The following is a 23,656-nucleotide window of genomic DNA, read 5'->3' as shown; positions in this document are numbered from 1 at the left end:
CTGTCTCTTGAGGTTGCTGCAGCTACAGGTGAAAACATTTCCAATTGGGCAGTGTTAAGAAGGCTCAATGCAAGTGGACTCTGCACAAGGAAGCCAGTGGTTTGTATTCCATTAACCCTAGCTCCAGTAAGTGTTTTCCTGGTAGCAGAACCTGGCTGCCTCCACGTGGCTTGGGATGGGAGTCAGAGGGAAAGGAACCAGCTGTCCCCCCTCTGGCTGTGAAATTCCAGGTGCCAACATTCAACACTCAACAGAAGCTATACATACACTAAACACACCTACACATACATAAACTTGCCAGCCTTGGCGCTATGTCTTGTCAGTTGCATCAGTGGCGTATAGAGGAAACCCTGGAGACCGCGATACAAACACAAATACCTTAAATCCCATTAGCCTCAAACGACCGCAGAGCTTTCTCGTCGAAACTGGTGCCACGAACATGTGACTTGGGATCCTGACAAATGAGGTACAGTTGTTCTCTAATGAGTCCCGTTTTTGCCTACAAACAGATTCGTTATTTCATCTGGAGATAATGAGGAATGCGTTGAGAGAGGGCCACTTATGGTAGAGGCGGTGTTCTCAAATAGGGCGGTATAATGATTAACGGCCGCACCCCTCCATGTTTTTGATGGGGATACCGCAATTGCGAAGAGGTACCGAGAACAGAGTCTCGAACCCTATGTGCGATTTTTTTTAAGGGTGCGGTTGGCCCAGATTTTCTCTTCATGCACGACAACGGCACTGCATATAGAACTCAAGTGGTGGAGTAATATCCTGAAACAGAAAATATCCAATGACTTCCTTGGCTAGCACGATCACCAGACTTAAACCCGATCGAGTGGGGCGACCTTGGGCATTGCATTGCACGCCGAAAGCTAACTCTTCGGTGACTCGGTCACTTAGTGAGCTGGTGGAAGAATGGGATTTCTTGCGACAGAATCTTATAGACACCCTTATATCGAACATGGTTCACCGTTGTCAGATCTGTTTGGCCGTTGGATGGGATTATACGTCGTACTGATATCATGTAACCATATTTTCGAGCATCTTGTATCGACTAACGTAATGTGACCGTTTTGTAATTCTTATACAACCCCTACAAATGTCCCTTATACCTGTCCGAAATTTATGTCTGTCTCCTTATTCCTGGCACACCATCATACCAAAATTTTGTTCCGCTTCAGTGCAAGCTGCACGTGTCACACCATGTTTTCTACGTGTTCTGTTAATTCTGTCGAGCAATGTAGTTGTTACGTGTAGGACAATAGCCTAAAGCTATGAAGGCTATATAGATAGATCTAGGTAACTTTCATAGCTCGAGGCTTTTGTCCTAGAATTAACTAAAATATTAATTTTTAATGTTAAATATTTTAATAATTAATGGAATGACAATAAATCTACAGTTCTATAGTAAATTTACGAACATTCAGAGAGTTGTTTCTCTGTAAAATTCGAGTAAATTCCTTCCTACCATAAGACGGAAGCACCACTGCATTTCCGGATTTCAGAAGATAACTTTGTACTTCCCGGATATCTTCTTTAATAATATTTTCTAACAGGTTGGTTAAGCAGAAGTACAAAGAATCTTGTGAAGGTGTTTCACATGGTTGTTTACCATCATAAGGTGAGTTCCTAGATAATATAACAATATCCTCCTCTTTCTCAGCCTTTACAGTTTGCCAATCTTGGTGAAAATTACGTCTATTGCTCTTGGCCAATTTACATGTTGGAGAGAAGGGAAAAAATTTTCCCTTCCCCTCCAGCTGTGAACCGCCAATTCATCTTCGAATGAACTGAAGTCTAAGACAAGACTCGAACCCCGTCTTCACACAAAAAATAAGTGGAGAAACCACTATGCTTCAACGAAAATACTGAAATAATATTCACAAAGTTATTTGCATTTATACTTATTCAACGACCATCAATGGATATTTAGCGCGGAACAAAAAAGCAACCTTGTAAAAAATTTAAATATGAGTTTGTTTTCTACAAGTTACTCCAAAATATTGTTCGATAATGAAACATTTAATTTTACATAAAAAAAAAAAAACCTCTCGATATAATGGACTATACCAGTGGCTCTCAACGGGGGCCATGACGTATTTCTGCGGGGCCAGAGGTAAAAGTCGTAAAATTGGGGGCCATGGAAACTTTTAAGTGGGCCACGAAAAGTTCACTTCAAAAAATGAAATTATTACTGATATAAAAAAGAAATTAGTGAGACACTAAACTAAGGGACAATAATATTACTGTAATATTTTTTGTTAGGAGCATAATTGTATATTGTGAATACTTGTAAAATATATGAATAAAATTCTATTATAAATAAAGAGTGTAGTTAATAAATCCTTTTTTATTATTCATATTCCTTATATTATAAATAAAAAGTGCAGTTGATAAGTACATATTTATTATAATTAAACAATATGAGGGGGGGGGGCACAGAGGTGAATGAAACTCAGAAGTGGGCTACGAGCAAAAAAAGGTCGAGAACTACTGGACTATACCTGAGGTTAAGACCTATCCGTTAAATTCGATTATTCGTTAAACTAGAAAGAAATACGGTATACACAGTTTCCGAAGTTGTCAGAATTTTATATATACGTACAAGCATTAGTTGAAGTATGTGATGCAAGAAAGCAAGCTTATATAGCATCAGCCAAAAAAAAAAAAAAAAAAAAAAATATATATATATATATATATATATATATATATATATATATATATATATGAAATATAATATATAATCATAAGTTTAAACATGTGGTATCAGTTGAAAGATGAAAATAAAAGTATAAATAAGTAGGATATGACACGCGCAAAAGCGCAGTAAAGGACGCAAGAGTTTATACAGTATATGTATGAAATTAATTAATAGCTAACAGAGCAGCAATGGCTCAATACGTTCTGCGTTATAAGTAAATTAGTTTAGAAATTGAAGATTTACCTCTATGATGTCTTGTAGAACAAGTACTGAAGTGTTCTACAAGACATCATAGCAGTAAATTTTTCATTTCTAAACTAATATATGTATGTAAGAAATTATAGGTCCATAGATGGAAATGAAAAATACACAAAGTCCCGAAAACTAAAATGGTGAGGATAGCAGAAATATGAAGTATTGTAGGTTTGTAAAAAGAGAGAAAGAATGTGAATATCCTATATGTTACGATACGAAAATTAAAGGCTGAATTGCAAAGCCAATTAGAGGTGAGGGAACTGTAAAGTAAAATGATTAATACAAAATTATTAAACAAATAAAATAAAAGGTGAAATAGCTATCATCAGAAATAAGTCGAAAAAAAAAAAAAAGAGGGATAGCAGAAATCTGATGTTAGCTAGAATAAATGTTGATACATGGTCAGATATTACATCAGGGAACTAGACCTGACCATGAATAAAAATACTAAGGTTAAAGCAGCAAAGTGGTGCTGCTTTATCCCTAGTAATTTTATTCTCTTATGCTTTTTTCGCTTCTCTTACACTGTTATGGACAAGTATAGAAACGCAGTTAGCATTAGTAGAGGCATATTATGCAAGAAAGCAAGCTTTTACAGCATCAGCCAAAAAAAAAAAAAAACCCTCTCTCATTTCACCCATCCATTTGCTCCAAATGTTTTGTCTAGTTCAAACCATTCGAGGCATTATACACCTCAATCAGTTCACCTCGCAGGTGCCTAGTCACCAGACACTGTAATTTGCGTAACTTAAGCCTTTCTTTCTTTCTTTTCAGTTCTTGATACATGGTCAGGTGCAGTCCCCTGATGAAATACCTGACCATGTATCAACAATTACTCTAGCTAACATCAGATATCTGATGTTAGTTAAATTGCCCACACATTTCTGATGATAGTTACAGGTGGTAGATGACTCTCATCAACCGGTGCAATACCACCACTTTGCTTATTGGAGGTTTGAAGTGGTGAAACCCACGTTTAGTCTCTAGAGCAAAGTTTTCGGCATTTCCCCCCCCCCCATACTTCTTTTTCAACCCATGGACGGTACTAAGTACTATATGTTTTGATACCTTTCGTGTTTGGGGTTTTCATAAAAAAAAAAATATATATATCTCGCCTTTTATTTTATTTGTTTAATCATTTTGTATTAATCATTTTACTTTACAGTTCGCTCACCTCTAATTGGCTTTGCGATTCAGCCTATAGTTTTCTTAATTCATCATAACATATAGGATATTCACATTCTTTCTCTCTTTTTACAAACCTACAATACTTCACATTTCTGCTATCCTCACCCTTTTAGTTTTCGGCACCTTGTGTATTTTTCACTTCCATCTATGGACCTTTATCAAACTTTATCAGACCTATCATTTCCTACACACACGTGTGTGTGTGTGTGAAAGGTAGAACACTACTCTGCATGAATTTAAAGTAAAAATTAATTGAACGGCAATTACTGCTCTTTGAAGTTCAGGTCGAATAATAATAATACAAATCTTTACTCAACAGTAAAAGACTGACACAAAGTAATTAAAAATAGAATAAAGCAAGACAGTAATGGGATTACCGTACTTTACGGCCACGTGGTGTGGTACGGCTTTCAACATTGAAAGTGGTTTTGGAGGATTTTGTGTAGTCAATACATCAAAGGACGTATGTACTGCCAGAGAGCAATTTGATGATAGTAGCTGCAAACGCAGAAGGGGAATACACAGAAAGGGAAATGTAGTAGCTCCTACTTTTAGGCTTGTAGCTGTCGCCATCAAGTTGCTTTCTGGAGTTAATATTTCCCATGCAGTTTTTTCCCTCTACACTAATCAGCTTTTGTTTACATAGTACGAATCAAAGAAGCAATTTTCACACGAGTATTGTTGCAATAAAGATTGTCTGTCTCTCTCTGTAAGATAGTAATAGAAGCAGGTGATGCAAGAAAGCAAGCTTATGAGCTTATGCAGCATCAGCCAAAAAAAAAAAAAAAAAAATCACACAACCATTCCCTCTAAAAGTTTGTCCAGTTCCTCCTTGAATTTATTTAAGCTATCAACTTCCACAAAGACAGATGGAAGTTTGTTCCAGCAATTAACCACCCGCTGGCTAAAGGCAAATTTCCGCACATCTATTCTAGCTGTCTTTCCTCAATTTGAATTTATGTCCCCTTAGTTGCGTAATCTGAGCAAGCGGAATACAGTACATATCTTATAGCAGAATATTCTATATTCTGCTATATGTACAGTATCTTATAGCAGACATATATATAGTATCTTACAGTATACGTCTACTGTATACAGTATCTTAAATATGTATATAGTATCTTATGTAGAGCGGCTCCCGAAAGTTCCACCATGGTGCACTATGGTGGTACATAACTCTGTAAAATGGCCAAGAGTGCATGCGATGTTATATTTGTGCAGTGTCTGGCCACGTTTGTACCAGAAAGGCTATCACTTGGAAAGCCAGCCCACCACCCGTCTATGCTACGAGGATGCGGGCCACAGCTATCACATACTATCCCGCATTGGGGACGAAAATTACGCACCCAGTGAATGTAGTGCAAAACTAGTGGATGCCAGCCAGGGCTGTGCAAAGGTAGTTGGGGTTCCGGATGCAAAAGAGGTTAAGGGGCCCTCGTTTATTTATGTTGAGACTTTTATGGTGCCCTTATGCGGCACATTCAATGCATTCCCCATTTGCACGGTCCTGGTGCCAGCAAAATTTTGTGTTTTCAGTGCCCCAAACCAAAGGCACCAGCAAGGATCCCACCCATTAACAAAAGTTGATGTACCAGAAAAAAAAAAAAAAAAGGAGGGAAAAAACAGAAGAGGGCAGGAGGGTGGACAGACAGCACAAACATGAAACATAGTAATCTCGCAAAGTAAGAATTCCTGTGCGAGAAAGAAGTCAAAAAGAGTCATACAAATCTTGCAGAAGCAAAAGTATACACAAAGTAGATTTCTCCTCTGATATAAACTGATTGTTCTTAGTAATGTTCACTAGTTGTCAAAAGCAGGGCCGGTAAGGTTTGTTAACAAAATTTTCCTGCGAGTAAAGTCTGCCTTGGAAAAATTTTGTAAAGCCAGAAATGATTTATAATTACACATATACCCAGGTTTAAGGTGCCCAAAGAGAATACTGAGAGGCTGCCGGAGATCAATATATCATGTAAAATTTAAGGGAGTGTGTGTGTAGTCTTCTGGCAGGGCCGCCGCAAGTGGGTAAGAGAGGTAAGTGTCGCTTACGGGTGGCAGTTCAAGAGGTCCCCGAAATTTTTTTCGATATCGTTTTCTGATTGGTCAACGCTTATCAATATTCAACATTTAGGGCGGCAAATGTTATTTTGCTTACTGGCGGCACATAGAAACGCAGCGCTGTCTTCTCGTTACCTACAAAAACAAGATACTGTATCAGATAATTTAAAATTAAATGGCTTTAAATTTAAAGATCCATTATCTGTAAGCAGAATCATGGTATGAGGTAAACATCTAAACCACTTACGAAGTTTTTTGTTCAGAGCCCTGGATACTTGGACAGAAATTTCTTCGTAAGAGAACCTCTGTCAGTGGAGGTCCAGCAAAGTTGCCATTGAGACAGAAAATAGTTCCAACACAAGTTTTTCAGAGTTGGGATCAGTATTACATTAAATGCCTATTCCTTCGAATATTTTTCCTGATAAACGCATAGGAATTTTACTAAATGGGGAGAAAATAAAATATTTGATGCTCTATTTTATCAATTATAAACGGCTTCTTCGCCCTTAGTTGCGTAGCCCAGTGGTCAGGAGCGAGAGTGCACAGCACGCGTTTCTTGAGTGGACCGGGGTTCAAACCCCTGACTACTAAATACGATAAATATTTGTACTGACTTGGTTGTCGTGCCGGAGTATAAAAATTTATGTTTATTTAAGGCATGAAAACAGCATATATTAGATATGATAGCACAAGGTATAAACTAGTAGTGAATGGGCAAGTGAACATACAAGTTGTATCGATGTTTTTTTAAGTATTAGATTTAGAAGTTGCTATGAATTACGATAATGCTAAATTTATGTGATAAATTAACAAAATTATTATTAATTTTAGCATCATATATTTAATTCGGAAAAATAGCTTTAATGAAAAGTGGGTCAAATACAGTGTTCCAAAACTTTTTTTTTTTTTTTTTTTTGGTAATACTAGTACATTACACCCAAATCGGGCCAATTCTGAAAAATCGGAATGTCTGGTTAACCTACATGAGTCATCCTAAAAGATAAAAAATGGCGTCTGATTACATCAAGGGTTTGATTATCACACACATATATATATATATATATATATATATATATATACAGTATATGGAAATTAACTATACTTCATTATTCACAAATTAACTTATAAATATTAACTTATTATTAACAAATTAACTTATAAAGAAACCTTACGTTTATTGTGGAGCGGGATAAGAGAAACGATTGCCTCAGGTGATATTTCTGTAGTAGCTACATATAGTTGTTTTCTGATTTGATACTAACTACTGTATTATAAATAAGTACTAATAACAAATATTCAAATGTGGAAATAAACTGCTGGTGATTTAATAACAAAGCCAGAATTAATTAATTAAAGAATATTCTTAACTGTTAAGATCAGAGTCGCAGCTTGACGTCACAAATACCCATTGGTCCAATTGGGCCGAAACACACTAGGTTGCCATTCCCATGGACAGAAGAAATAAAAGAGAAATAAAATATTGGTATTTATTCCAAGTAGAATTTAAAATAAATAAAAAAAGTTTTGTTTTCCAGAAATTAAAAAGGAAGTTGTCACCAATCAGGTTCTGCATCACCCTGTGTATTACAACTAGGGGCGCTATCACACCCTGCGGTGATATATTCCAGTTCTGCATATACAGTAGCTAGTTTTTATATAAAGTTCCTACATGGTATAATTAAAATGCACCAAATTTAGTTTTGAATTATAGATTTTTTATACGTCCATTTATAGCAATAGCCTAATAAAAAAAAAAACGATAATATACATAATTATTGTGAACATTATTATATTTTATAATTTATTCATGGCATGCATATTTGCATTGATACATTTTAAAATACATATATAAAAATTATTACAAAACTCTCTTTTTTTTATCAACAACATTATGATGATATATAATCATCATTTAGGCAGTCAGTGGCCCTGGCTGCATATTTTTAAATCTCTGTAAAAATAACATTGCAAGACTGGGGCAACTGCACCAGTGTGCCTCAGTAAATTGGTCTTCGGATGCATTAAGATATTATCAATGCAATTTTTGTTGTTGTTGTTGTTGTTATGGGGGTTTGATGGCCCATAAGCTGCTAATGTAATTTTGGAATGACAGACTTGCAACATAAAATCATTTATAATCATTGTACAATTTTCAAATTTGTGAATGTAATTAATAAATAAAAAAAAAAATGTCCTGCTTTATTGGTAATACAGTATTTATATTTTGATAATTCTTTGTTAATTAAAGAAAGAAAAATACTGATTATTCATGTATGCGGTTATTTATTGTAATTATTACATTTGTATAATGTATAAATAAAATCTTTTCAATTAAAATTTATTATGAGGGTAAATCATAATGTTCTTAGTTTTCTGTAAAGTCATGTGCATGAAACTGTTTTTCCTCATCATAGCCCTAAAAATTAAATGCACTTGGTCCACTGGTGTACCTGACCTTAGATTTGCTTAAAAAAAAAGATATATATATATATATATATATATATATATATATTAGGCCAAAGTTCCGATTGATTTTTGTTTTGCGAGTGGTAGTGTAAATTTTTATTATTTTGTGTGGGATGCATTACCGGTAATTGAGGCCTGCCTAACTAACTGGCTAGCCATTGTTGTTCTAGGAGTTGTTGGTTCACCTATTTTCTATGTTAACAATTAGCATGAAATCAAGTTGAGATATATAAATGTAAAATTTAAAATGAAATTAGAAAGGTTAGAGGTTTAAAGTTAGAGGAGAAAGAGAATAGGGAATTATTAAAGAATAAGTCTAGAAAATTGGCAATACCTGAGAAAGGTTAGGAAAATAACTAAGAAGAATTAGGAAGATAACATTCCTTCACATGGCCGTCTCTCTGCTACTAGCAGAGACAGCCATATGAAGTTAATTGTTGGAACAAATTGCCTCTGCAGGTAGTTGAGGCTGACAGTTTGAAGGAACTCAAAGGTCAACAGGATAGTTATTTGCGTGAGGAGGGAAGTGCATAATTTGTATATTTTTATCTACTTTTTACTTAGGGCTGGTGCAGCAAATGACTGGCTTCCTTGCACAATATGGCTAACATTAATACTAATTATTAATATACTTTAATAATTATCTAATAATTTAATTAATATTATAATTAAACTTATTAATTAATATCTACTATAATTTGTTTAATTATTAATCACACTCATAATTTCATTTATTTAATTTACTATGGTATATCATTTAGAATATATTTTTATTTTCCATATTCTTAAATTTAGGCTATTTTGTGGCTGTATTTGAATAGGAAAGAATGGTAACCTTATCCTACACTATGCCATCACAATTTTGTCTGTTGTTCACACGTGAAGGCATATTTTGTCTGTATGCAACATCTATGGAATTAACCTTCCACTGCTGGTATGGCATCTGCAGATATCACTTTTTAAATATTTCAGTTTTTTTAAAAATCTGTAAATAGAATCAAATTTACCCCAGTACCTGTGCTCAAGTATTCTCTAACTGATTATATAGTATTTTCTGCTTTCATTTCGATATACTGTACTATGAATTACGAGACATTAAATTTTTGTTTGCTGTTTAGCAGATGCCAGGTGAGCAAAGGCATCTATCTTTCTTCCAGGCAACTCTCATTCCCAACGTGGTGTCTGTGAGATGCCAGCAAAAAGTGTCTTGCCTTGCTGCAGATCTTTGGTTTCACCAGCTAAACGTGAACAGCTGACAAAAATACCTATAAAATTAAATAGGCCTCTTGCTCCGGGATCCATAGTATAGGAAGTACAAATATTTTTCTCCACTGAAGGAACGGAATAATAATGAAATTGCAGGTACAAACAAGGTAGTAACCTTTAATAGAAACTACAGGTACAAAAAATGAAGGTAAACTAAATGAATGGAATAAATTAAATTAAATTAAATAAAGCAAAGTAGCTTTTGCATCTTGGGGACTCTTCATCAGCTTGAACATAAGCGTTAGTGAAACAAAGAATGCCTGGGAGTGGTCATGTAAGGCAAACAAAGCATGACACAAGTGCAAGCAACAGTAGAGACAATTACTGGTTACAACTAGATGCTTGTAGCTGCGAATGCAGGGTTCGCACATGGGGCGTGTACCAACATTTATCACATTGCAGGATAACTGCCTCAATGATTAGATGTATGTGCATGCCTTTGTTGCAGTTAAAAGTTTCTGAGTTTAGCAGAACAAAGTTATTATATCACCATTTAATTTAATTTATTCTATTCATTTAGTTTACCTTAATTTTTTGTACCTGTAGTTTCTATTAAAGATTACTACCTTGTTTGTATCTGCAATTTCATTATTATTCCATCCTCTGATGGAGAGCAATATTCATACATCCTATAAAAATACATATGTTATGTTGTGTTTGCCAAATGCCATTTCAGCATTTGTGTTTAAATCTGGGAGATGAGTGACCTTGACAATTCTGAAAAATTTTATAAAAACTTTTATTATTATTATTATTATTATTGGTTTCTCTTGTTTATTTTGATTCAATATTTTTTAATCGGCTTTAGCAGAACAAAATTAATATCACCATTTTCAATTAATTAAAAGAGCTAAAAATTAATTTTTTATAATTAAAACAAAAAGGGGTGTCTCACAATTGCCATGCAAGTGTCTTTGTTAAATTGAAGGTGTGAGTGACAGAAGGTTAATAGATAAGAAATTTGAGATTCTGGGGGATATGAATCCTCTCTCCCAACTAAGTCAGCCATGGAATGAATGCCCAAAGTTTCTTTTGTCCCTGATGGGAAGTATTCCTTCTTCTTTCAATGATTGAACTGAACTTCATCCACAAAAAGTGTCTTGCCTTGCTGCAGATCCTAGCACATGCACCAATTTGACCACAATTTTGCCACTGATTTCTGATTGATTTCAACCTATATCATTCCTCAAAAACTGTTATTACTATTCTTTCTGAAACACTAGAAAATTCAGCTACTTATTTAACAGAATGTCATTTAGACCTGCCAAATACTATCACTCCTTTTTTTGACAAACTAGTATCTGTTCTGCACTCCATCTTTCATTTTATAAACCCTTGTTTCATCAGTCCCAGCTGATATATCTGTAAATACAGGAAATGTGTTAAACTTATACTCTAATTTCAGTGCCGTAAGCAAACAAGCATAGAAGGTACAAATGTTCAATCTGCTATATATGCCCTAAATAACACAAGTGACTAATATTTTGTGCAGTGTCCAGTATATTTGTCATATTTGTCTGGTATATGTGACTTGGGACTTCGTTTAAACTTGAACTTACACATATGTAAATTTTTCTGCTAAGTAAGCAAAATTATATCATTAAATAGTAGAGAATAATTGAGTAAGGATGCTAAGAGAAAGCATCTTTATGCAGATATTAGTAGGTAAAAAAAGGAAATGGAATCTATATCTACAGTACTCAAATATTGCATTAATAAGATACATTACTGTATCCAAATATTTTTCTTTGGCTTAACACACATTCTATAAAACTTAAGTTTTTTATGTTGTTTTTCTAGGGTTGGAAGATGAAGGAAAAAGTCTTCATTTTATTTTTTATAGTCTTTCTTGTTGCTGAGGGAACACAGAAGAACAAGAAATGTATAACTCGGTGTATTAGGACAGGAATATGCATTAAACTTTGTGAAATGACTAATGGCACAACAACACAGTCCCCTTCCGAGAGGAAGTAAGTGAAGCAAGCTAAATAGAATATACTGTAATCCTTTTTTCACATAACACTTCAATAAAAATTACTGAGATGGAAGATAATAAGTTTCCTACAGTATACCTTTTATAGACAAAGGTCGCGGGTTCGATTCCCGCCTCGGGCTTGGATCAAAGTACTGCAAAAACCTTGGGAGGTGCAATATGGCCACAGAAGCCGATGCGCCAACAACTACCAAATCAAATCAAATCAAATCAAACCTTTTATAGAAAAGGTGTACTGTGTTGGTCAACTGATATATGGTTGGGTAGATTAAAAAATTATCAGTAAACCTAACAATAACAAATGGTACAGTAAATGCATACTGCATTTACATTATATATGTAATGCTTAAATGCAATATAGTGCAGCAGCATATTTTTTTGAAGAGGAGTCAAATAATTATGAATAATCTAATCCATAATCAGATTCTTCATTTATTTGAGAATGTAATAATCAAAGTTTTACTGCTTTAAACAAATGCATTAAATGCATGCATTACTTACTAATATTGTTTTGATATTATAACTAAGACACTTGTTTCCTTGTTGGAATACATTGTTTTTATTGGTTTCTTTCAATTAATTTATAAATTAATTATTTTATTTATTTATGTATAATATGAATATTATTTTTAAAATTAGCATGTAAGTCATCTATAAATTGAATTAGATTCTCAAAGATCATAAACAAAAATGCAAAGAGTGTCACTACTTTGAAAATTGTAGAGATCATGTCCAATATATATACTGGGCACAAAAAGTGATATTGTTGTACACAGGACTAATGATATTAAGAATAAAAGATCTGAGGATTTACTTAACAGGTATAGGGCAGCATTGTGAAAAAGGCAGAGTTAGGATTAAATTAGAAAGTGTCTGCAATTCTGCCAGACATGATAGGATGGAGTATATGATGCAGCCTTGGAGAGATTATGAAAGGCTTATGGGGAAGAATTATTTTCAACATGACCAGTGTTTGTTAGCAGATTCTTGTGCTTCTTCTGTTGGGACATGCAGTAGCTTGGAGAGTCTTATAATACCAAGACCTCTCCATACTCATATGGACAGATCCCAGGATTACAAGGCCTGCTGGAGTCTCTCATGAGACAAGCAAAAATGGGCTGTGTTAGGGTTATTTAGAGCAAAAACAAGGGCACATATAATTGCTTTTACAAATTCTAGGAGTAAACATTTTTGATAAATTTGAACTATTCATTGTCATCAAATGAATTGGAAACATGGAGCCATTCAGATATAAAGGATGCAGAATTTTAATGTGGTCAGTACATTGTGTACAGAAAGGAGGGATAGGAAGATGGAGAACTTTATGGTCTTTTATAAGAAGCACAGAGAATTCAAAGCAGTGCACACAGTTGATGTGAGTGGCCAATGCAATGTCAGTTTGGTGTGACAACTGCAGTGGGAAAACAAAAATGAGAGAAGATGTATGTTATAGGCCAAATGACTGTGATGAGTATAACAAACAGCTACACAGACAAAAAGAGTAGGCAAGCAAATCAGAATGTCTTATAATAGAGGATTTTACTTTTCAAATATTGACTGGAACTTATGAGTTGGTTATGTGCACAGTAGCAGAACTTTTCTGGATTTACTGGATGAATGTTTTTACGGCAGAACTTTAGTAAGACAACAAGAGAAAGTATTACTCATGATCTGATTATCAGGTGGTGATTCTTCATGCATTAAGAATCTCCACATAAAGGAACCCTAGTTGCCAGTGATCATAACTTATTCATGTGGGATTTATTTAAAGATATAACTCCTGGCAAGAGTAAATGGAAATGATTACGCTTTCATAAAGGTGATTACAATGATCTTATATAGCTTTTAAATTCTTTTCAGAATGACCAACTGAAACTGGAGAACATCTCCTATCTGGTGAGGGACCAATTTTTAATAAATAGTAGATTTAAATGTTTCAGGATTTAAATGATTCTTGAAAAAGATTTACAGCATTTACATATGTGAAGACAGCTTAACTTTTTTTTTTTGGCTATGTAAAAAGCAGTGAAATAACAAAGAAACTTATACTTAAAGCAAAGCTCTTGCTCTGGGAATTAAGAGCTTTGCATAAACTAAGGAGTTTAAATCCTGGCCACAAAACCACAACAGAGGATAAAATAGTTCAGTAAGGTAAAGAAAGCCAACACAACAGGCAAACTCATTTCCCGCTACCGCAGTTTTTCCCAGCATTCTCGGTAAACAGATGATGTGTGTTATCGGTAGTGGAAGTCGACAACAATGTATTGATTAGTTTTTTTTCTCATTATTAAAAGCAGATCATTGGAGTTCATGAGTGGGCTGAAATTTACTTACAGGTACACCCTCCAGACTGCCTCAGTCTTAGGGTGTTTATCCTCCCTTCCCATTGTTTTAACCCAATAGGAAAATGACTTCTACTGTCACTACAGATAACATACACTGTCTGTAGAAGTCATTTTCTTATTTTAAAACAGCGGGAAGGGGAGATAAACACCCTAAGACTGAGGAAGTCTGGAGGGTATACCCGCAAGTAAATTTCAGCCACAAAGGCATTACACACTCATGAACTCCAATAATCTGCTTTTAATAACAAAAAAAAACTAATCAATACATTGTTATTGATTTCTACTGCCACTACCGATAACACGCACAATCTGTTTGAGAATGCAGGGAGAAACATGTAGCGGAAAACGAGTTTGCCCCGTATAAGTTTACCGAACTTTCTTTACCTTCACCGATAGTTTTCATACTTTTCAAATATTTCTTTATTATCAGCACTGAAAATACTCAGGTTTTTCCATTGCTGATGATGTTTTAAAAAATGCTGGGCTTATTGGTTGTGTATTTATTACAGGATTATTGATGTGAAAACATCTGCAGAAATTTGCCTTTAGCCAGCGGGTGGTTGGTTGGTGGAACAGACTTCCATCCCTTGTTGTGGAAGTTGATAGCCTAAATAAATTTAAGGCTCAGCTGGACAGGTATTTCGAACGAACAGAGGGGTGAAGTGGAAGGTTTTTTTTTTTTTTTTTTTTGGCTGATGCTGCATAAGCTTGCTTTCTTGCATCATATGCCTCTACTAATGCTAATGCTAATCTTTGGCAGCATCTATTAAATTTTTCAGACTGAACTAAAATCGATTGGTAACAAAATATGAGATGGAAATGATGTCACTTCCTAGATGATTTTAACTCAGTCACTAACGTTGTGATTCGGTAGAGTAAGTAGCAGGCGTGAGCATAAAATATTACATTGTTCATAGTAAGTATTTCGGACTGAACTAACAAAAATGTGAGACGCAAATGGAGTCACTTCCTAAATGACGCTAACTCAGTCACTAAAGTTGATTTGGTAGAGTAAGTAGCGGGCATGAGCATAAAACATTACATCGTTCATAACTTCGCTTCTAGCTCTTTGATTTTTAAAATTTAAGTGGTTTTGATTTTATTTTGTCATCTACTATCAAATTGTGAAAAGTGTTGAAAATACAATCTCAAGTGTGCGTTTCTTAAGGAGGTTTTCGCTTAAAATAAAACATCTTTCATGTGTACAGGGTACATGTGCAGTTTTTTTTTATTTGGATTATACTGTTTAGATTAGCACTCAGAAAATAACATGTCACCTCATTCATCCCTGTAAAGTCACAGATTGGTTTTGGGGCAGAAGTTTTACTGCTAATCCCTTAGTCCTTTATTATCTAGAACCAGGCCCAAAAACCGATCCTATAATTGACACCACGAATCTCTAATCACTTAATCACTAACCTCCTTAATACTCCATAACCAGGACCTCTTAATGGCCCTGACATATGACTGATTCCACACTTTAACCCTGACATTTGTTTTAGAGTAACTAAATCATGCTATAAATACAGCTTAATAACCAGTCTAAGTCTTTTCATGTGAAATTGGTAGTGTAATAAGGACAGCAATTCAGGTTATTATTATTTTTTTTTTTATGAAAACTTCCAGCACTTATTCAATCCATGCACTTAGTACCATGCATGGGTTGAAGGTTAAGAAGATAGTTGTTGACATTAGACTTGTACATTATAATTTTCAGGAACTATAAAGAGAGGTTGTTCCAGAAAACAGAAGTTGAAAGAATGAATGAGGAAGGAGAAAGAACAGCACCCATGGAAGTGTCTATAGAAAAGGTAAGCAGCAGAAACAGAATACTATGAGGCAGAGAGATTTTGTTAGAGATGAGTCATTAATTAACCTGACTGCTCTCTTCTGAATGGAGTCTAGAAGCCTGAGAGGTTTTGGGAACAATATTCAATAGTAGTGCAGATTTGAGATTTCTACAGAGTGAGTAACTGTTTGGAAGAAAAGTAATGCTGAGAAAGAGAAACCCAGTTTTTTAGATGCAGAGAAAGCAATATTTGTGATGTACATATGCCAAGAGAAATTAGACACCATTTATTAACAGAAATATGTGATCTTGTCTAGAAATTTGAGTCCCATTGAGGATAGGCATAGGAGCAAAAGAATCCTTGTGAGATATAGACAGAACTGAGTTTGCCTAACTGGAGAATTACTAGAGATCAACATTTAAGGAATTGGTGGTGGATATTTGAGAAGTTGAAGCTGTTTGCGCAAAGCAAGTTTTCTCAAACTGGAAAGTAGAATGCAATGTGCTATTGTCAGCAAAACTATGGGTAAAATTTCCAGTTAAAGGAAGAAAGTCATTAATATACAAGAGAAAGAGTGGGAGAAACAACTGAACCTTGCAGAACACTAGCATTAATGGAGAAATTAGAAGACAGGGAGCCATCTACTATCACCAGTAGTGAGTGGCCAGCAAGAAAACTGGACACCCAATTACAAAAGACAGTTGGCAAACCCTAAGATGGAAGTTTATTTAGAAGACCTTTATGCCAAACTTGATCAAAAGGCTTTGAAATGTCAAGAGCAACTGCTTGAGTTTCAAATAGCTACTTAAAACTCAAGCAACTGCCAAAGTTGTAGAGCAGATATCATCTTTTCCACTGAATTTGTCCATAGATAGGTAACATAAGCCAGTATACCACCAGTGGATTGACACTGATGGAATCCATACTAGTAATCATTGATCAGATAGGTTTTTTAGATAGTTTAGGAGTTTGCAGTTAATGGATTTCTCTATTACTTTAGGAACTGGCTGGATACGAGCAATTTTCCAAACAGAAGGAAGAACACCAGTGGAATAAGAAAGTGTAAAAAGGTGACACAGAACAGGAGTAAGCTCAGGAGCCCAGGTTTTGAGAACAAATGGAGAAATATCATCAGGACCTGGCACTTCCTTGGCATCAAGACTGTTCAAAATTCTTCTGACATTCTTTTGACAGAAGACTGCTGTTGTTGTTATTTGTTTTTTTAGGAGCATTAGCAACTAAGGCCATATTGCTCCGGGGATATGCGGTGTTCATTCCCTGACCTTTCCGCATCCTCCGTATTTGGTGGTTACGGGCTCGAACCCCAGTCTAATCAAGAAGCGTGTGCTACAGAAGACTGCAGGAAGCATTGAATGGAGTGTACTGGGAATGGTAGGAGATGCTTTACTAAGATCAACAATACATGAGTTAAGAAGAAAAGTAGGTTGCTAGCAGGTCAGCTTTATCTTTAACTGACGTAACAATAGAACCATCAGGTTTTAACTAAGGTTGGAGTACAGATAGGCAAAAGTTGTATCCAATAGCTTTAGCAAGAAACCAGAATGCTCGACTACCATTTGGACAAGAAGCAAATTTTATATTCTTAGCTAGTCGAAAATCTAGTTTGGACTGATTAATAACTGCTTTACAATTGTTTTGAGCTTTGGTGTAGGCAGATAATGAACCTGGAGATATGCAACATTCTTATCCTGTACAGCCTTGGCATATTTATTTTACTGGTATACCAAGGTTTAGATAAAGAATGAGATTTTAAAGTGGAGTGGAGTGTGGAATGATTTCATCCCTACAAGAATAATTTTACTAACATGATCTGAACAAATATAGAGATTGTATTCATTTGACAAAGGCGGTGCAAGGATTTTTGCTAGTATTATTGAGATACTCCTAAGGGTTCAGGGAAACTGCTAGTTAGGGGGAGAAGGGTAATTTAGATCTGCATTTATCTGATGATATGGGTCAAAGTATTGCTTGCACTCACCTCAAGAATTCTTGTTTGTTGCCACAACATCCGATGTTTATAAGGTGTTCTGAGGGTGGCAACATTTCAAATGAGGGGAAGATAAAGTTTGGGATACAAACCTAAATAACTTCAAGGGGTGTGTTAGGGTAGTAAACTATAGATGATTACTTAGCCTTAACTGTGTCTACAGTAATGTCAGGAATGTTATCAATAAAATGGCTGAATTTGAATTTTGGTTAAGATAATGAATGCTGATATAATAGGGCTAACAGCCTAAGTTAAAATGATGAGTTTCACTATGGTATGTATAATGTATTTAGGAGAGATAGGGAAGACAGAAGGGGTGGAGGAGCCAAGGTTCTTACCAAAAGCAGCCTGAGCGTGAAAAGAGCTTTTGCTGGGTCTGAAGTTACGTCTGCCAGCATAGAATCTGTGTGGTGCGAGTTAGTTGGAAGTGAAGGTATAATGAGAGTGGGAGTAATTTACAGACCAGAAGATTGTGAAGAATATGATAAGAGTCTTTTCATGCAAATGGAATGGGCAAGCATGCATGAATGTCTTATTATGGGCGATTTTATTGCCCTAGATTGATTGGAATAAGTGGGTGGGAAATTCACCATGGGAAATTTTTTTTTTTAAATAAACTAAATGATTATTATTTTACCAGCATGTTACAGAAAGTACTAGGGACGAGAATATTCTTTAACTCATCATTACTAACAAATCACATGACATCATGGGGCTAAAAGTACAGAAACCACTGTCAGGAAGTGATCATGCAATTGTCAATTGGAAGAGGAAGAAAGATATTGCAGTAATTAAAGGTAAAGGCATTGGTTTTAACTTCAGATGAGGGGACTTAGACAGTTTAAGGCAATATATTGTCATCTATGAATTGGGTGGATTGCTGAGGGTGGGTGAATACATTTGAATTATGGAATACTTTTAAAGCAAAAATCACAGAAGCCATGAACGCATACATACCATTAAGAAAATATTTTAGGAGGAGGATGCCAAAATGAATACCTGCAGAGCTGGCCAGTCAGTCAAATAGGGCAGAAAAAAGATAGCATGGGATAGTTATAGAACAATGAAAAATACGAAAGCCTAAATAGGTACAAGTTGATCTGTAATAGTACCACAAATAAGGTTAGGGGGGGCCAAGGCTGTGTATAAGAAAACACTGGCTAAGAGAGCAAGAATGGGGACAAGGAATTTTTCGTCTATGTGAATATAGATAAGAAAAAAACTAATCAGATCGAATCCTTATGCACTGGATATGGGAAAGTCTTAGATAACCCAGTGATAATGTGGATGAATTGAATAGGTACTTTGTATCTTCATGCCGAGAAGACTGTGTGAGTGTGGCTGAGCCATATGAAATTTGCAATTTTGTAATTACATATGATTGTTTATTAGAAAAACTTTTGAGTATAAAGGCAAGTAAGTGTCCCAGAGTTGATGGCATATACCCAATAGTTTTGAGGGAGTGTATTGAACCATTGAGGTTACTTATGAGGGCACTTTTGGACTCGGGTGAGATTCCTTTGGATTGGAGAAGGGCCAACACATTGTCAATACATAAAGTTGGTTCTAAGAGCGAAGTTAGTAATTACAGACTGGTTAGTCAGTCTGACTTCAGAGGTAGAAAAAATCTTGGAGGCAATGATTAAGAGTGCAATCCAGGAACATTTCAATAGATATGGCATTCTGAAGGACCAACATGCCTTTTGTTAAGGGAAAATCATGTTTAACTAACTTAGTAGACTATTTAGGCGCAGTTACTCACGAGCTGGATTTAGGGAACAATTTCGACATAGTTAATTTGGATTTTAGCAAAGCATTTGACTCGGTCCCTCATAAGAGGGACCGAGTCAAATGCTTGCAGGGCCCGAAGGTTGTGATTAATGGATATTCTTCAGATTGGTGTAACATCAAGGGTGAGGTCTCTCAAGGATCAGTTCTTGAACCACTGTTGTTTCTCGTTTTCATAAATGACATCGATGAAGGGATAGAAGGTGTGATATTGAAATTTGCAGACAATGTAAAGATTGGTAGAGTCATAAATGATCAGTGCCAAGCAGCAAGTGGAGGAGGAAAGGGATCTGGGAGTTATGACACATGCATATATGAAGTTTTCTGAACAGTTTAAACAGGCAGCCAGGAAAGCCCACTGTGTCCCATCGATGATTTATCGAAAGTTATCCTATGGGTATAGGGAGGTCACAATTCCACCGTATAAGGCAATTGTAAGACCATATTTGGAATACTGTACTGTGTTTAAGTATGGTGACCTCATCTGAAAAAAGATATTGAGCTTCTTGTAAGAGTTCAAAGGTGGGCAACTCAAATGGAGAGATTGGCAAAAGGATGACTGTAAAAGGAAAGACTAATTATGTGGGCTACAGAGCTTGGCAACCAGGCTCTGAGAGGAATTAGTAAAATGAATGAAGGTGGAATTTTCACTGTTATAAACAATTCCAGAACTAAGGGCCATACATTAAAATTACAAGGGTTGGGGTTTAGATTAGAGTGTATGAAGTTTTCTTTTAGCCAGCAAGTTTTTGATTCCTGGAACAAGTTGCCCTCACAGATAGTTGATGCTGACAGTTTGAATAAATTCAAAGGTCATCTAGATAGTTACTTGTGTGAGGAGGGAAGCATATATTTTGTATTTTCTTATCTACTTGGTGTTTTTTTTTTTGCCAATGCAGCAAAAGCTTGTGGCATCCTTGCACTATATGGTGAATACTATTACTGTTACTATCAGAAGGTTTAAAGCAGTAATCCAACCAAAGAAAAGAAGAAAAGGAAATCTATCAGATCATCCCAAACAACAATAGGTCTCCTCTGCAATGGAGCCACAAGAGAAAGGCTCCATTGGAGAAGAGACCATTGCCAAGTTGTGATGTGAGGTTCCTAGAGAACCATTCACCTTGACTATGTATTTGGAAGGGTTGTTTGTGAGAAATAGATTAAGAGTGTTGGCTCTGTGGTTAGGATTGTCTGGTATCCCAATAGATAAATGAACAATCTGTGCAAGATCATTAGTAATTGCAAAAGCCTCAGCATCTTGACCAGCTGGATACATGCGACTAGAAAACAGAAGCCAGCTGGAGTTGTGGACATTAAAATCAGAAAGGAAAATTATCCCATAGTTAGGAAAATTTGACTGGAGAAAGTCAAGTTTCAAAGAAAGGAAGTCAAACAGTTCCGTGTGATTAGTAGAATTGGAAGAATGATAGAGGCAACAGATAAATCTGACAGAATGGAGTAGAGATATTTAAGCCAGAGAAAACTGAAAAGAGGAGATTCCAAATTACTAAGTCTCTGACAAGCAATATCAGAGTGGACAAGTGCACAAGTACTGCCTTTGAAGCAAACGGAATCATGCACCAAATGATTAGGACAACTAAGATGAAGATTTTTTGTATCAACTGATAACTGGGATTCTGTCAGAAAAAGTAGGTGGGGCTTGGCAAACTGTAAGTGGAAATGGACATCATTGATATTAGAACTGACATCACATATATTTGTGAAATGAACAAGGAAGTGTTTGAGCGGTTTGGATCTTTTCACAGATAAGTTTGTTCTATTAGTTTGAGTATTCATAATGTATTCAGTAGTAAGAAAAGATGGAGAAGACATGTTGTATGAAGTATTGAAATTTTTGGAGGTGGCATACACAGAAAGAATTACCCAGCTCCTTGACAATCCTCCTCCTGGACACACTGCTTGGACTTCCAAAATCACTATCTGGCAGAGTAGAGGCAGCGAGATTATACACTAGCTGATCTGGAAGCCTCATAGAGAGTTACCAATAGGTTCAGTCTAGCGGACTATCTAGTGACTGGCCTGCAAACATCATTTTAGAGCTGTACCCTCTAAATGTAAGGAAGATTGGATCTTGTCATGATGTCCATCATAACTTCAAAAGGCATCAATCATATTGCATGATGGAAGAGATGGAGGGATTGCTGGAGCATTGCTCTGGATGCTAAATATGGGTTCCACTATTTCAAGTCTCCAATAAGCAAAGTGGTGTTATTGCACTGGATGAAGAGACTCATCTATCACCTAGTATTACCTGGTAACACAGAGGGGTGGCATTCCTCTCTGTGTTGTGGATACCATACCTCGAACCCTGCTTATGTTGGTTCGCACTTGGGTGTTCACTACCAGTATACTAGGTGCTGTTTCAGGACTCTCACATGGGGCTTATATCTAGGACAATTAACAGTTCCCCTATCAATGAGGGTGCAAACAGATTTGGTTGTTGCAGAATGATTGAACTTCGCTGAAACTTGACTCAGGTGTCGCCTGAATATCAGTTCCATTGGTGTTTTAGACTTGCAGGTAGCAAGCCCAGCTTGTCATACCTGAGAGAATGTCTGTGGCAGCCTCCAGCACTTTTGGATAGATTGGTATTTATTATTTTACTTTTTTTATTTATAAACATTTTATCTACAAATATTAATGATTTTATTATCAAGCTACCTGTTCTGCTGCCATTATAGTCACTAACGCAATGGCAGTTTTATGGCCATTTCAATGTGAAAAGTCCACTATCATCCATTTTGTGACAGTCCCCCCCAAATACCACATACATTCAGTCACATCTGTTTCTCCTTTAAGATGCTTACTTTTCAAACTTTGTAACCTTCATCTCTGTAATCTTCCTCACATGGACGTCTCTTTGCTATTTTCTGTAACTTCAAATTATAACATTAATTCTCAGATTTCATGATACAGGAACTACCACAAAACATCTGAGAATTATCTTTATTCCTTAGAGAAATTAAAGACAGATTTCACCCTCTGCAGTTTGAAGTAATACATTAAGTAATACATTCTTGTTATTGGTATCAGTAAGGGTATCTAATCCAAGTGATGGACAAGTTTTGCAGCTCCCACGAATGCTAAGTTTTTAATTATATTTAGTCATTTTATTGACTTAATTGTTATATTAAATTATTTTCTATAAGTAGCTTATAGACCTAGTCAAGCTCTGTGGTTTACATAAAGACAAAAATGCATAGCAATCTCAAAATATGATGTAATTTTTAATATACAGAATATTTATGAAGGGTTTGCATATATTTGTATTTTTGCACAAATACTTCATGTACAAATATAAAGGATAATTGTTATACTGCATATTTTAGGTCTGGACACAGGAAACCTAATAAACTTAATGAAGACAGAGAAACAGAAGATGAGATAGAAATTATACATAACCTTAAATATAAGGTTGAAAATTAAATATACATAAGTATGACTCCTCAATGTAGATTCAAAAATTATATACATATCGAGTTTGTACTGTTTATCTAAAATTGCATCCAAAATGTTATTTTGGAAATATGTGTTAAGATTGCCATTCTTAAAAAAATAATAATAACAATAAAAAAAATGTGTTGTGTCTGTTTAATTTATTTGCAATACTTAAGCCAAGAAAAAAATAAAAATAAATAAAAACCAACAATTTATGCTGCTAAACACTAAATTTGATTTATAAGAGTTAATAACTATTAAATTAGAATATACAAACACATATATATTTGAATATTTCCAAATTTTTCCATATTATTTTGGATAAATTACCATTTATTC

At 35.4% G+C, this 23,656-nt stretch overlaps 1 long non-coding RNA gene across 1 annotated transcript in view; it reads left to right on the top strand.

Annotated features, from left to right (window-relative positions):
- Window positions 1-23,321, top strand: part of LOC150089660 (uncharacterized) — a 42,497-nt gene extending 19,176 nt beyond the window's left edge. Inside the window, exons 2-3 of the long non-coding RNA XR_016546678.1 lie at window positions 11,735-11,904; window positions 23,209-23,321. This is a non-coding gene — a long non-coding RNA (uncharacterized LOC150089660). The remainder of the gene's footprint in view (window positions 1-11,734; window positions 11,905-23,208) is intronic.
- Window positions 23,322-23,656: the final 335 nt, after the last annotated feature.

This window comes from Mastigoproctus giganteus, chromosome 2 (assembly GCF_048544385.1).
Source record: "Mastigoproctus giganteus isolate SK-2022 chromosome 2, ASM4854438v1, whole genome shotgun sequence".
Taxonomy (NCBI): domain Eukaryota; kingdom Metazoa; phylum Arthropoda; class Arachnida; order Uropygi; family Thelyphonidae; genus Mastigoproctus; species Mastigoproctus giganteus.
The sequence above is the reverse complement of the archived record's forward strand: the minus strand, read 5'-3'. Positions and strand labels throughout refer to the sequence as shown.